Source organism: Orcinus orca, chromosome X, assembly GCF_937001465.1.
Source record: "Orcinus orca chromosome X, mOrcOrc1.1, whole genome shotgun sequence".
NCBI classification, from domain to species: domain Eukaryota; kingdom Metazoa; phylum Chordata; class Mammalia; order Artiodactyla; family Delphinidae; genus Orcinus; species Orcinus orca.
The window spans coordinates 11,305,255-11,320,205 of record NC_064580.1 but is presented as its reverse complement, the minus strand read 5'-3'; the positions used below and the strand labels follow the sequence as shown (position 1 = coordinate 11,320,205).

Here is a 14,951-nt window from a genome sequence, read left to right as displayed (position 1 = left end):
GAAATAATAGTTATCTTTAAAGGGTGACGTAAAGTGGAAATATACAGATCGCATAAACACAATCACAGGATGCTGTGATTACGTTGAGAAATGAATATGCAAATAGACAAACGAGTAGATGAAAAATGAGAACAGCTGTGATACTGTGAAATAACAGGATTTTTGAGTAAATTTTTTAAATTTCCTTGCTCTTGTTAAAAATTTTACTGCCTCTGTCCTCTCTAAATAAAAAGCAGTAGTGGGAAAAGGGGGTACTGAGGAAACTCATCTTAATTCCTCACTTTAAACATGGAGTTGATCGCACGGGTCTTCCGATACAGGCTCCTGGAGACCAAAGAGGGATTTTTAGTCCCTTTAAATATATTTTGTAGCGCAGATTTAGTTTGTTTATTTTCCAAGAGAAGGATCTCACTTTTATTATTTCCTGGGCCCACAATCATTAACCTCTGGCTCTTTAGGGAGTCATTTTCAGGTAATGAATCTAATTTAAGACTTTTCATTCAGTACTAGAACGGTTCTATTTGAGAGAGTTTGTCACAAGTATCAATATAAAAGACAATTTTAGAATACTTGTGGAAGTGGGACATGTAATAAAGACTGAGTTCTAGTTTGAGCTTCAATGAATTTTTCTTTTATAGAAAAAAAAAATCTTAGGGACTTCCCTGGTGGTCCAGTGGGTAAGACTGGGCACTCCCAATGCAGGGGACCTGGGGTCCATCCCTGGTGGGGGGAACTAGATCCCACATGCATGCTGCAACTAAGAAGCCCACATGCTGCAACTAAGACCTGGTGCAGCCAAAATAAATTAATTAATTAAATTAAAAAAAATCTTATCCATACAGGTTATTTCCCCAAGGAAACATGAGTAAAGGCTTATAAAATACAAACCTATTGACAATAGGGAGGAGGAAGAGATATTCATTATCTTATTTTAAAACACATAATTAAAACTACACAACAAAACAAACATATAAGAACATTAGAGTTAATTTTCCAAAAGAAAATAAAAATACGTAGTGTCAGATACATTGGACTAAACTGCAACAAGCATTCCATAGGGTCACTAAGGAAATGCTACCTGAAAATCATGTGTCATAATCATAGCCAAGGAGTGACGGGGTAAGGGTTTATCTCTGTAACCGGTAATACCAACCAGCTATTAACAGGTGCACTTACGAAATTATTGTATCTTGACTTAAAGTAAGCCTTGAGAAAGCTAAGATTTTTCGAAAAAGGGCCCTAAGAAGGTCCTACAAGTGATTCTTACGCTGTTCCAAAATGTGAGTGAGGCATATAAACATATCTGAGTGTAGCCATAGTCAGCACCTGAAGAAAGAATTGCAGAAAGCTACTTTTTCTGAAATAACTCTTACTTGGACACTAGCCAGCTGACTCTTAAGAATACTTGTATATTTTGGTCTCTTCCACCATCCACTTTTTCTTTTTTTTAAATTTACTTATTTTATTTATTTTGGGCTGCATTGGGTCTTCATTGCTGTGCGTGAGCTTTCTCTAATTGCTGCGAGCAGGGGCTACTCTTAGTTGCGGTACGTGGGCTTCTTATTGCGGTGGCTTCTCCTGTTGTGGAGCACGGGCTCTAGGCGCAGGCTTCAGTAGTTGTGGCACGCAGGCTTCAGTAGTTGAGGCTCATGGGCTCTAGAGCGCAGGCTCAGTAGTTGTGGTGCACGGGCTTAGTTGCTCCGCGGTATGTGGGATCTTCCCAGACCAGGGATTGAACTCATGTCCCCTACATCGGCAGGCGGATTCTTAGCCACTGCGCCACCAGGGAAGTCCCCACCATCCACTTCTTTACCTAATCGATTTGACAGTGCAAGAGTAGGGTGGGTGGAAAGATTTTTCCCTGAAGGGCAAGTTTGGGGCATTTTTGTTGTTGGACGTGTGTGGCTGGCAAGCTGACACAACTTAGATAGATGGTCTCTATCACTCTTGCTCCATGAGCTTGTTTACTGAAGAAAAACATTGAAGAACTGACGTATTTTGGCCCCCTTCATCTAATTAGGGTTTTCGCCTTTATATTCTGTAAACATCTAGTGCATCACTCAAGGAGGAAAAAGAGATCAAGGCTGCTGGGCATTAATGATTCCTTTCCTTAAATAACACCTACTTATTACTATGAGCACTGGGAGTTAATACTCCATTTCAAGCTGGAGTCTGAAAGAAATCACCTCTGGTGTCTCTGATGAAAAGCTACAAGTAAGTGGACCCCAGATTCAGGTATAATAAATATTGATTATAATTAAACTGACTGTGGACTTCTTACACTCCACGCTTCCACTGCAGGGGGTGCGGGTTTGATCCCTGGTCCCCTGGTCGGGGAACTGAGATCCCGCATGGCCCGTGGCGCGACCAGAAAAAAAAGAAAGAAAATTAAATTGATTATACTTTTCACATACAGGGAAAAAACACAGGACTCAATGGTCGGCGATTTGACCATTAAATGACATATCTAAATAATCAGATATGTGACCTCTCAGGCATTGAGACTACAGCGGGTAGACAAGACACTGGAGGAATTCAGGGGTGTCCCCAGGCACCCTCCCTCATTTTTGCTTCTATCCACCAGCTGTGTTTATATCATATGACCTTACCTTGCTGAATAAATTGGATTCAGTCCCTTTCCTAAGAGAGCTCAGAAGAGTGGAGGAGACATTCAATAAGCAACTAAATAAATGTGCAGTTATAAATTGGAATAAGGGCCTTGAAGGAAATAAACAAGGTGCGGCTGGTGGGAATACAGGGTGATGGGACCAGAGAAGGCATGAGTGAGGAGGTAACTCATGATGAGCAAGTAGCAGTGGGCAGGGCTGGTGCAGGTTGAGGGCACAGCAGTTCACCAAGAACCTAGCATGTAGCTGCACTCAAATTCTAAATAAAGATGCAAACTATTACAAGATCTTCATCACTGATGGAAAAACTGAAATTATAATTTTTTCTCTATCCATAACTAAATCCAATGTGCTCTCTTAAAAGTAATAAGTACATGTTGAATAGCGCTGCTCTTTCTTTACCACACTCTAAACATAGCTTAACCTGGGCAATTACAGAGGGCAGAATGACACAGGCATTAACCTTCAGGAATGAAGTGGGGAATTTGATCCCTTTCCTGATGTCCTGGTGAATGTGAGTCATAAACTGAACTTCACCTTTAAAGGCAGTAGGAGGAAAATCCCAGGCACACCATGGTTACGATATGTAAATAGTATGTTTGTGTGTGTTTGTATGGGTGTTTGTGCACGTGAGTGTTTATTAAAAAAAAGAATGGAAAGGAAGTAGGAAACTCAAAACAGCTGAATTGTTAGGGGAGTAGAAATCTGGGTACTTTTTATTGAATTTTTGAATCCCATGTTACAATATGCTTTTGAGCAGTAAGTGGAAAATTTTTAATGAAGCAATTTTAAGCAACCTTTCGAAATACTTTCTATGACATCCAAATGTAATCTTTGCCTTAGGCTTCAATGGTAAGGGCCAGACAGAAATCCAGTTATCTTACCAACTCGTTCCTTCAGACAGAAGCCCTTCCAAATCCACAGAAACATATAAAAGTTTGAGCCGCTCCTAGAACTCAGGACAGTAATGCTGAAGTGTGCTCTTCCCACCTCCCCGTTGCCATACGTCTGAGTACCCAATGCCCATCAACAGCTTTCTTGACCTTTTCAGTGTAAAAGCTGAGACGACTATTGTGCTCACATAAGCAACTTCTTTCCTCTCACATCCTCCTGTCAGTGCCATCCACATAGGCATAAATAATCCATGCTGGTTCAGGCTGCTGGCCACAGCTGTAGCTAGGCTCAGCCTAAACTCAATCCCTGATTGGATTAAAGTGATAAATCCCTCACCCTGTCTGCCTAATGAAGGACTGTGGGAACTCTCAATGGTGAAAGATATTATCTAGACCATTTATGTTTCATTTATACACAATGCACAGCATGCAACAAAAAAATATTAGACATGCCAAGAAGCAGCAAAAAGTGACACATAGTCAAGAGAAAACAAAACAATAGAATTGAATATGTTATGACAATTTAAATGTATCTCAGGAATGCAAGGGTGGTTTAACATTAACAGTTTGAAAGAGGGAAAAAACATACAATCAAATCAATAGACGAAGAAAAAAATGCATTCAATAAAATTCAACAACCATTCGTGACAATCTCAGCAAAGCAGGAATAAAAGGGAAGGTTCTTAACCTCATAAAGAATATCTACTGAAAACCTATACCAAAACATCATTCATTCTTAATAGTTAAACTCTGTAAGTATGCCCTTTAAAGCAGGGCAAAGATAAATATGTCTCTTCAACATTGCACTGAAGGTCTTAGCACACAGAAATAAAAGAACAAGTATCATGATTGCAAAGGGAGAAACAAAACTGTATTAAGCACAGATGATATGCTTAGAAAATGCAAAGGACTCCATAGAAAACTTATCATTCAAAGAGTTTAACAACTTGTCTTGCTATAGACTGAAAGTGTGTATCCCCCCAAAATTCATAGGTTGAAATCCTAACCACCAATGTGATACTCCGGCCAATCAGATCCTCTCTTTGAAGATCTGAGTCTTGGGAAAGCAACACGGAGATGCTGGAACAGCTCAGAGTTCATTCTGCCATGGGTAGTGGTGGCCCCTGGTACCCAGTGACCACAGATAATGGCAGTGGTGATGATGCCAGTGGCAGGATCTAGTACCTATAGCAGTGACAGCATCTTAATTAAGCCATTCATGATCTGGATTCCTGTTTTCCTGCCCACTGTCCAAACTCAACACTCCAGCCTTGCCTCTAAGAGCTACCCAGCATCTCCCCAAGAAACTCCTTTTCTAAGTTAGAAGGAGTTGATGTCTTTATTTGCAACTATTGGGTTGGCCACAAAGTTCATTTGGGTTTTCCATAAGCTGTTAACACTCTCTTAACACTTTTGGATCAGCCAGCTTAAGCTAAGCCATGCAGTGGTAGAAAAAATGACCCCTCCTCAAATCTCCATGGCTTACAAAAACAAGATTTATTCCTTACCTTAATGTCCATTATGGGTCAGCTGTGGTTCCGTTCCATGTCATCATCCCTCTGGACCCAAACTGATGAACCTGAGCTAGCGGAGCAGCCTCTGTCTGATATATCTCATTGACTGAAAGAAGAGAGATCAAAGTAATACCCCTGCTGGCTCTCAAAGCTTCCACGCAGAAGCAGTGTTCATCATTTCCACCCATGTCATTGGCTAAAAAGCATGTCACACACTGGGATGTACAATCCTTCCAAAGGGAGGGGCACTGCAAGTCACGTGGCAAATCTGATCTGAGTGGTGTGGTGTTCTAGAACTGGCCCACTGGGAGGGTCACCAAATATTTGAACAGTAACACAATATAACACAACTCTTACAACTCAGGGCTTTGTTTTATTAATTTGATAAGTTTCAAATTGCATAACATCAATGAAATAAATTGATTTTGAATAAGTTCCTTTTCTGGAGACTGAGTTTGAAACATGAACAACAGTAACATTTGATCTAGTTTATTAAAGTTGGATGCGGGCTTCCAAATTGGTGGAATATGCAGAACAGAAACACATATGAACTCATATTGAAATTCCGCTCTAAGTAAAAACCTATTTTACAAAGTTTCATTAAGCATCTACCATGCCCAGAGTTAGCCTCTGGGCTTTGAAGGATATAAATACAACTAAAAACTTGATGGACAATTCAAGGGAAAAAAACATGTCCACAAATAATATAAGACAATGATAAAATAGAGATACAATAGAGAAAAATTCATAGGATTAGCTAAGTGTGAAATCCCCCACCCTAGAGATATAATGTAATTCAGTCTATGAAAATGTGAGGAAGGGACCACTTTACAACAAGGCATACAATTCAAATGCACAATAATTTTACACCACAGGGTATGTGTGTTTAGATGGAGATGTGCAGGGGAGGAGAGATTGATCCAATATGTTGCTAAGAATTCCCAACTTTAGTCCTTACAACGGTTAGAGTGATGACATTTGATTGAACTCATCTTTGTCAACTAAATTAAGAAACTAGGAGAAAATATCCAAATTTCCTTTTTCTTAAAGAAAAAGAATTTTATGACCTTTACCTTAGAGATAAGAGGGTTTTGTTTTTTTTTGTTTTTTTTTTTTTTGCTTTCAAAATGTCAAGTTTGGGCTGCTTAAAGGAGCTCCAGAGACGGGTGAGAGCCACGGCTATCAGTGTGTACCCCAGAGACGGGCACGGGACGCTAAGGCTGCTGCTGCCGCCACCAAGAAGCCTGTGTGCGAGCACAGGTCACTCTCCACACCTCCCTACCCGGAAGCCTGTGCAGCCCGCCACGGCCAGGGTCCCGTTATCCAGGGACAACTTCCCCGCGAGAACGCACAGCGTGCCTCAGGCTGCTGCAACGACATGCCAGCCTCTGCCGCCACAGGCTCGCCCCGCATCTGCACCCCTCCCTCCCCCCGGCCTGAGTGAGCCAGAGCCCCCGAATCAGCAGCTCCTTTAACCCCGTCCTGTCTGAGCGAAGAACAGACGCCCTCAGGTGACCTACACGCAGAGGCGGGGCCACATCTAAAGCTGAGCCCCTGGGAGTTGTGCGAACAAAGAAGAGACAGGGAAATCTCTCCCAGCAGCCTCAGGAGCAGCAGATTAAATCTCCACAATCAACTAGATGTACCTGCATCTGTGGAATACCTGAATAGACAACGAATCATCCCAAATTGAGGAGGTGGGCTTTGAGAACAAGATTTATTATTTTTTCCCCTTTTCCTCTTTTTGTGAGTGTGTATGTGTATGCTTCTGTGGGAGATTTTGTCTGCATAGCTTTGCTTTTACCATTTCTCCTAGGGTTCTGTCTGTCTGTTTTTTTTTAGTAGAGTTTTTAGTGCTTGTTATCATTGGTGGATTTGATTTTTGGTTTGGTTGCTCTCTTCTTTCTTTCTTTCTTTTTTTATTACTTAAAAATTTTTTTAATAATTATTTTTTATTTTAATAACATTTTATTTTATCTTCTTCTTTCTTCCTTCCTTTCTTCCTTCCTTCCTTCCTTCCTTCCTTCCTTCCTTCCTCCCTCCCACTCTCTCTCTGTCTCTCCCCCTCCCTCCCTCCCTCCCTCCCTCCCTCCCTCCCTCTCTCTCTCTCTCTCTCTCTCTCTTTCTTTCTTTCTTTCTTTTTCCTCTCTTTTATTCTGAACCATGTGGATGACAGGCTCTTGGTGCTCCAGCCAGGAGTCAGGGCTGTGCCTGAGGTGGGAGAGCCAAGTTCAGGACACTGGTCCACAAGAGACCTCCCAGCTCCACGTAATATCAAATGGCAAAAATCTCCCAGAGATCTCCATCTCAACGCCAAGACCCAACTGCACTCAATGACCAGCAAGCTCCAGTGCTGGATACCCCATGCCAAACAACTAGCAAGACAGGAACACAACCCCATCCATTAGCAGAGAGGCTGCCTAAAATCATAATAAGGCCACAGACACCCCAAAACACACCACCAGACGTGGACCTGCCCACCAGAAAGACAAGGTCCAGCCTCATCCACCGGAACACAGGCACTAGTCCCCTCCACCAGGAAGCCTACACAACCCACTGAACCTACCTTAGCCACTGGGGACAGACACCAAAAACAACGGGAACTATGAACCTGCAGCCTATGAAAAGATCCCAAACACAGTAAGTTAAGCAAAATGAGAAGACAAAGAAACAAACAGCAGATGAAGGAACAAGGTAAAAACACAAGGTAAAAAGAAATAAAAACACAAGGTAAAAACAAGGTAACAAATGAAGAGGAAATAGGCAGTCTACCTGAAAAAGAATTCAGAATAATGATAGTAAAGATGATCCAAAATCTTGAAAATAAAATGGAGGAAATACAAGAAACATTTAACAAGGACCTGGAAGAACTAAAGACCAAAAAAACAGTGATGAACAACACAATAAATGAAATTAGAAATTCTCTAGAAGGGATCAATAGCAGAATAACTGAGGCAGAAGAATGGATAAGTGACCTGGGAGATAAAATAGTGGAAATAACTACTGCAGAGCAGAATAAAGAAAAAAGAATGAAAATAATTGAGGACACTCTCAGAGACCTCTGGGAAAACATTAAACACACCAACATTCGAATTATAGGGGTCCCAGAAGAAGAAGAGAAAAGCAAAGGGACTGAGAAAATATTTGAAGACATTATAGTTGAAAACTTCCCTAATATGGGAAAGGAAATAGTCAATCAAGTCCAGGAAGCACAGAGAGTCCCATACAGGATAAATCCAAGGAGAAACATGCCAAGACACACATTAATCAAACTATCAAAAATTAAATACAAAGAAAAAATATTAAAAGCAGCAAGGGAAAAACAACACACAAGGGAATCCCCATAAGGTTAACAGCTGATCTTTCAGCAGAAACTCTGCAAGCCAGAAGGGAGTGGCAGGACATATCTAAAGTGATGAAGGGGAAAAACCTGCAACCAAGATTACTCTACCCAGCAAGGATCTCATTCAGATTTGACGGAGAAATTAAAACCTTTACAGACAAGCAAAAGCTAAGAGAATTCAGCACCACCAAACCAGCTTTACAACAAATGCTAAAGGAACTTCTCTAGGCAGGAAACACAAGAGAAAGAAAAGACCTACGATAACAAACCCAAAACAAATAAGAAAAATGGTAATAGGAACACACATATCGTTAATTACCTTAAATGTAAATGGACTAAATGCTCCCACCAAAAGACACAGACTGGCTGAATGGATACAAAAACAAGACCCATATATATGCTGTCTACACGAGATCCACTTCAGACCTAGGGACAAATACAGACTGAAAGTGAGGGGATGGAAAAAGATATTCCACGCAAATGGAAATCAAAAGAAAGCTGGAGTAGCAATTCTCATATCAGACAAAATAGACTTTAAAACAAAGACTATTACAAGAGACAAAGAAGGACACTACATAATGATCAAGGGATCAATCCAAGAAGAAGATATAACAATTGTAAATATTTATGCACCCAACATAGGAGCACCTTAATACATAAGGCAAATACTAACAGGCATAAAAGGTGAAATTGACAGTAACACAATCATAGTAGGGGACTTTAACACCCCACTTTCACCAATGGACAGATCATCCAATATGAAAATAAATAAGGAAACACAAGCTTTAAATGATACATTAAACAAGATGGACTTAATTGATATTTATAGGACATTCCATCCAAGAACAACAGAATACAGTTTCTTCTCAGGTGCTCATGGAACATTCTCCAGGATAGATCATATCTTGGGTCACAAATCAAGCCTTGGTAAATTTAAGAAAACTGAAATCGTATTAAGTATCTTTTCTGACCACAACGCTATGAGACTAGATATCAATTACAGGAAAAAAATCTGTAAAAAGTACAAACACATGGAGGATAAACAATACACTACTTAATAACCAAGAGATCACTGAAGAAATCAAAGAGGAAATTAAAAAAATACCTAGAAACAAATGCCAACGAAAACACGACGACCCAAAACCTACAGGATGCAGCAAAAGCAGTTATAAGACAGAAGTTAATAGCAATACAATCCTACCTTAAGAAACAAGAAACATCTCAAATAAACAACCTAACCTTACACCTAAAGCAATTAGAGAAAGAAGAACAAAAAAAACCCCAAAGTTACCAGAAGGAAAGAAATCATAAAAATCAAATCAGAAATAAATGAAGGAAACGATAGCAAAGATCAATAAAACTAAAAGCTGGTTCTTTGAGAAGATAAACAAAACTGATAAACCATTAGCCAGACTCATCAAGAAAAAAAGGAGGAATACTCAACTCAGTAGAATTAGAAATGAAAAAGGAGAAGTAACAACTGACACTGCAGAAACAAAGGATCATGAGAGATTACTATAAGCAACTCTATGCCAATAAAATGGACAAACTGGAAGAAATGGACAAATTCTTAGAAATGCACAACCTTCCGAGACTGAACCAGGAAGAAAGAGAAAATATGAACAGACCAATCACAAACACTGACATTGAAACTGTGATTAAAAATCTTCCAACAAACAAAAGCCCAGGACCAGATGGTTTCACAGGCGAATTCTATCAAACATTTAGAGAAGAGCTAACACCTATCCTTCTCAAATTCTTCCAAAATATAGCAGAGGGAGGAACACTCCCAAACTCCTTCTACGAGGCCACCATCCCCCTGATACCACAACCAGACAAAGATGTCACAAAGAAAGAAAACTACAGGCCAATTTCACTGATGAACATAGATGCAAAAATCCTCAACAAAATACTAGCAAACAGAATCCAACAGCACATTAAAAGGATCATACACCATGATCATACGATCAAGTGGGGTTTATCCCAGGAATGCAAGGATTCTTCCATATATGCAAATCAATCAATGTGATACACCATATTAACAAATTGAAGGAGAAAAACCATATGATCATCTCAGTAGATGTAGAGAAAGCTTTCAAAAAAATTCAACACCCATTTATGATAAAAACCCTCCAGAAAGTAGGCATAGAGGGAACTTTCCTCAATATAATAAAGGCCATATATGACAAACCCACAGCCAATGTCATCCTCAATGGTGAAAAACTGAAACCATTTCAACTAAGATCAGGAACAAGACAAGGTTGTCCCCTCTCACCACTATTTTCAACATAGTTTTGGAAGTTCTAGCCACAGCAATCAGAGAAAAAAAAGAAATAAAAGGAATCCAAATCAAAAAAGAAGAAGTAAAACTGTCACTGTCTGCGGATGATATGATACTATACATAGAGAATCCTAAAGATGCTACCAGAAAACTACTAGAGCTAATCAATGAATTTGGTAAGGTAGCAGGATACAAAATTAATGTACAGAAATCTCTTGCATACACTAATGATGAAAAATCTGAAAGTGAAATTAAGAAAACACTCCCATTTACCACTGCAACAAAAAGAATAAAATATCTAGAAATAAACCTACCTAAGGAGACAAAAGACCTGTATGCAGAAAATCATAAGACACTGATGAAAGAAATTAAAGATGATACAAACAGATGGAGAGATACCATGTTCTTGGATTGGAAGAATCAACATTGTGGAAATGACTATACTACCCAAAGCAATCTACAGACTCAATGCAATCCCTATCAAACTACCACTGGCATTTTTCACAGAACTAGAACAAAAAATTTCAGCATTTTTATGGAAACACAAAAGACCCCGAATAGCCAAAGCAATCTTGAGAAAGAAAAATGGAGCTGGAGGAATCAGGCTTCCTGACTTCAGACTGTACTACAAAGCTACAGTAATCCAGACAGTATGGTACTGGCACAAAAACAGAAATATAGATCAATGGAACAGAATAGAAAGCCTAGAGATAAACCCACGCACATATGGTCACCTTATCTTTGATAAAGGAGACAAGAATATACAGTGGAGGAAAGACAGCCTCTTCAATAAGTGGTGCTGGGAAAACTGGACAGCTACATGTAAAAGAATGAAATTAGAACACTCCCTAATACCATACACAAAAATAAACTCAAAATGGATTAAAGACCTAAATGTAAGGCCAGATACTTTCAAACTCTTAGAGGAAAAACATAGGCAGAACACTCTATGACATAAATCACAGCAAGTTCCTTTTTGACCCACCTCCTAGAGGAATGGAAATAAAAACACAAATAAACAACTGGGACCTAAGGAAACTTCAAAACTTTTGCACAGCAAAGGAAACCATAAACAAGACGAAAAGACAACCCTCAACATGGGAGAACATATTTGCAAATGAAGCAACTGACAAAGGATTAATCTCCAAACTTTACAAGCAGCTCATGCAGCTGAATATCAAAAAAAAAAAAAAACCAAACAATTTTTAACCCTATTTTGGATTGAGTTAATCCAAAAATGGGCAGAAGACCTAAATAGACATTTCTCCAAAGAAGATATACAGATTGCCAACAAACACATGAAGGAATGGTCAACAATCAAAAGTACAATGAGGGGCTTCCCTGGTGGCGCAGTGGTTGAGAGTCCGCCTGCCGATGCAGGGAACACGGGTTCGTGCCCCGGTCCGGGAGGATCCCACATGCCGCGGAGCGTCTGGGCCCGTGAGCCATGACCACTGAGCCTGCGTGTCCGGAGCCTGTGCTCCGCAACGGGAGAGGCTACAACAGTGAGAGGCCCGTGTACCGCAAAAAAAAAAATAAAAAAATAAATAAAATAAAAGTACAATGAGGTATCATCTCACACCGGTCAGAATGGCCATCATCAAAAAATCTACAAACAATAAATGCTAGAGCGGGTGTGGAGAAGAGGGAACCCTCTTGCACTGTTGGTGGGAATGTAAATTGATACAGCCACTATGGAGAACAGTATGGAGGTTCCTTAAAAAACTAAAAACGGAACTACCATACGACCTAGAAATCCCACTACTGGGCATATACCCTGAGAAAATCGTAATTCAAAAAGAGTTATGTATTTACAATAGCCAGGACATGGAAGCAACCTAAGTGTCCATCAACAGATGAATGGATAAAGAAGATGTGGCACATATATACAATGGAATATTACTCAGCCATAAAAAGAAACGAAATTGAGTTATTTGTAGTGAGGTGGATGGACCTAGAGTCTGTCATACAGAGTGAAGTCAGTCAGAAAGAGAAAAACAAATACTGTATGCTAACACATATATATGGAATCTAAAAAACAAACAAAAAATGGTCAGGAAGAACCTAGGGGCAAGATGGGGATAAAGACGCAGACCTACTAGAGAATGGACTTGAGGATACGGGAAGGGGGAAGGGTAATCTGTGACAAAGTGAGAGAGTGGCATGGACATATATACACTACCAAATGTAAAACAGATAGCTAGTGGGAAGCAGCCACATAGCACAGGGAGATCAGCTTGGCGTTTTGTGACCACCTGGAGGGGTGGGATAGGGAGGGTGGGAGGGAGGGAGACGCAAGAGGGAAGAGATATGGGGTTATATGTATATGTATAACTGATCCACTTTGTTATAAAGCAGAAACGAACACACCACTGTAAAGCAATTATACTCCAATAAAGATGTTAAAAAAATATCAAGTTTGGCATGTGGTTAACCAAAAACAACTATTGACACAAAAGCTTGAAGAAGTATAATTGTGACAGTGTAAATGCTAAATCATTTATGTAAATTCAGTTAAAGCTGCATTTTAAATAAAGGTCAGTACAGTTCCTTTGGTTAGTAAATTAGTTTACTACTTGAGTTTTCAAAAAACCACTCATGTGAAAGAAGCCAGACACAACAGACCACATATTACATGATTCCATTTATAGGAAATGCCCAGGAAAGGCAAATCCATAGAGACGGAGTGTAGATGATTAGTTGCCTGGGGCTGGAGGGAGGGGGAATGAGGAGGGACTGCTAATGGGTACAGGGTTCCTTTTGGGGGTGATGAAAATGTTCTGAAATTAGATAATGGTGATGGTTGTACAACTTTGTGAAAACACTAAAACCACTGAATTGTAACAAAAAATAAACACACATAAGGTTAAAATAAACTCTTAAGTTGCAAATAGGGTATTTATATATGATTTGGGGATGATTATTTTCAAAGAGCCACTTTTAAAATTACTGACATACAGCCAAGTACAGTCTGTAATGCATAGATAATTAAGTTAAAACAACAGGGAAGGGCTTCCCTGGTGGCGCAGTGGTTGAGAGCCCACCTGCCGATGCAGGGGACACAGGTTAGTGCGCCGGTCTGGGAAGATCCCACATACCGCGGAGCGGCTAGGCCTGTGAGCCATGGCCGCTGAGCCTGCGCGTCCGGAGCCTGTGCTCCGCAACGGGAGAGGCCACAACAGTGAGGCCCGCGTACCGCAAAAACAAAGCAAAACAAAAACAACAAGGAAATCACCAAGCAACTCTTTAAATTCTATTCCTTATCAAATATTTGTAGGGTCTTCAAGCAAGTAAAACAGTGAACAAACAGAATTTTGTTTTTGATCTCCTTTTCCTTATTTATTTCTGGTGACAATGCTATTGAACATGAAAATGGAAAATGCTAAATAAAGGGAAAGTTTATAAGACAACTGGACAATTGTCTGTACGCTAGTTTGAGCACGTAGCCTAATACTTGATGGTATATCTGATGCCCACTCAAAGACACTACATGGGGAAGAAAAGCTCAAAAATATTCCGGGAAGAAAAATGTTGTCTTTTCCAATTCTCCATTCACTCCACTCTGAAACTGTTTTGCCTACTGTAAACTACAATCACACCCTGTAAACTTGTTTTTAATCCTTTGTTTAAATGTACGTATGTATTGATAGGTTATATTCCTGGCTCTTCTGGTTTTCTTAAGCACATAACTTCAACAAATATTTGTTGGGGGCTTTCTATGTGCCAGAAACTGTCATAGGGGCTGGGGATAAGCTGTGAACCAAAAAGGCAAAAATCCCTGACCCCCATGGAGTGTACAATTTAGTTGGGGGGGAGGGGGGAAGCAGACAATAAACCATATAAATAAGCAAGGCATTGTATTTAAATGGTGAATAACCTCTATGGAAAAAAAAATCAGAAAGGGTGCTAGGAAACGTAATAAACAGCCAGGGAAACTTCACTGCCCAAGATGATATTTGACCTAGGGCTTGAGAAAGGTTGGTTAAGTTGTTGGGAATTTGGGGTAAGAGCATTCCACGCAGAAGCAACAGCTCACGCAAAGGTCCTGTGGCAGGCATGTGCCTGGCACAGTCAAGGACTAGCAAGGAGGCCAGTGTGACTGAGTGCAGGATGTAGCAAGGAGGGAAGTGGTAGTTGAGTTGGCAAAGTTAGGAAAAAGTCGAGGAAAGGTAGCAGAGGGGCCAGATAGGTAAGGCTCTAAAGACTTTGCCTTTCTCTTGGAGACAGGAACCAACAGAGAATTTTGAGTGGAAGGGTGACATGATTTGATGTGCATATTTCCCAGGATCACTC

At 40.1% G+C, this 14,951-nt stretch overlaps 1 protein-coding gene across 1 annotated transcript in view; it reads right to left on the bottom strand.

Moving 5' to 3' along the window:
- Positions 1-1,543: 1,543 nt before the first annotated feature.
- Positions 1,544-14,951, bottom strand: part of TCEANC (transcription elongation factor A N-terminal and central domain containing) — a 33,445-nt gene continuing 20,037 nt past the window's right edge. Inside the window, exons 4-5 of the transcript XR_007474705.1 lie at positions 5,029-5,140; positions 1,544-4,705 (exon numbers count right to left, since the gene is read on the bottom strand). The gene's annotated coding sequence lies outside the window, so the exon portion shown is untranslated. The remainder of the gene's footprint in view (positions 4,706-5,028; positions 5,141-14,951) is intronic.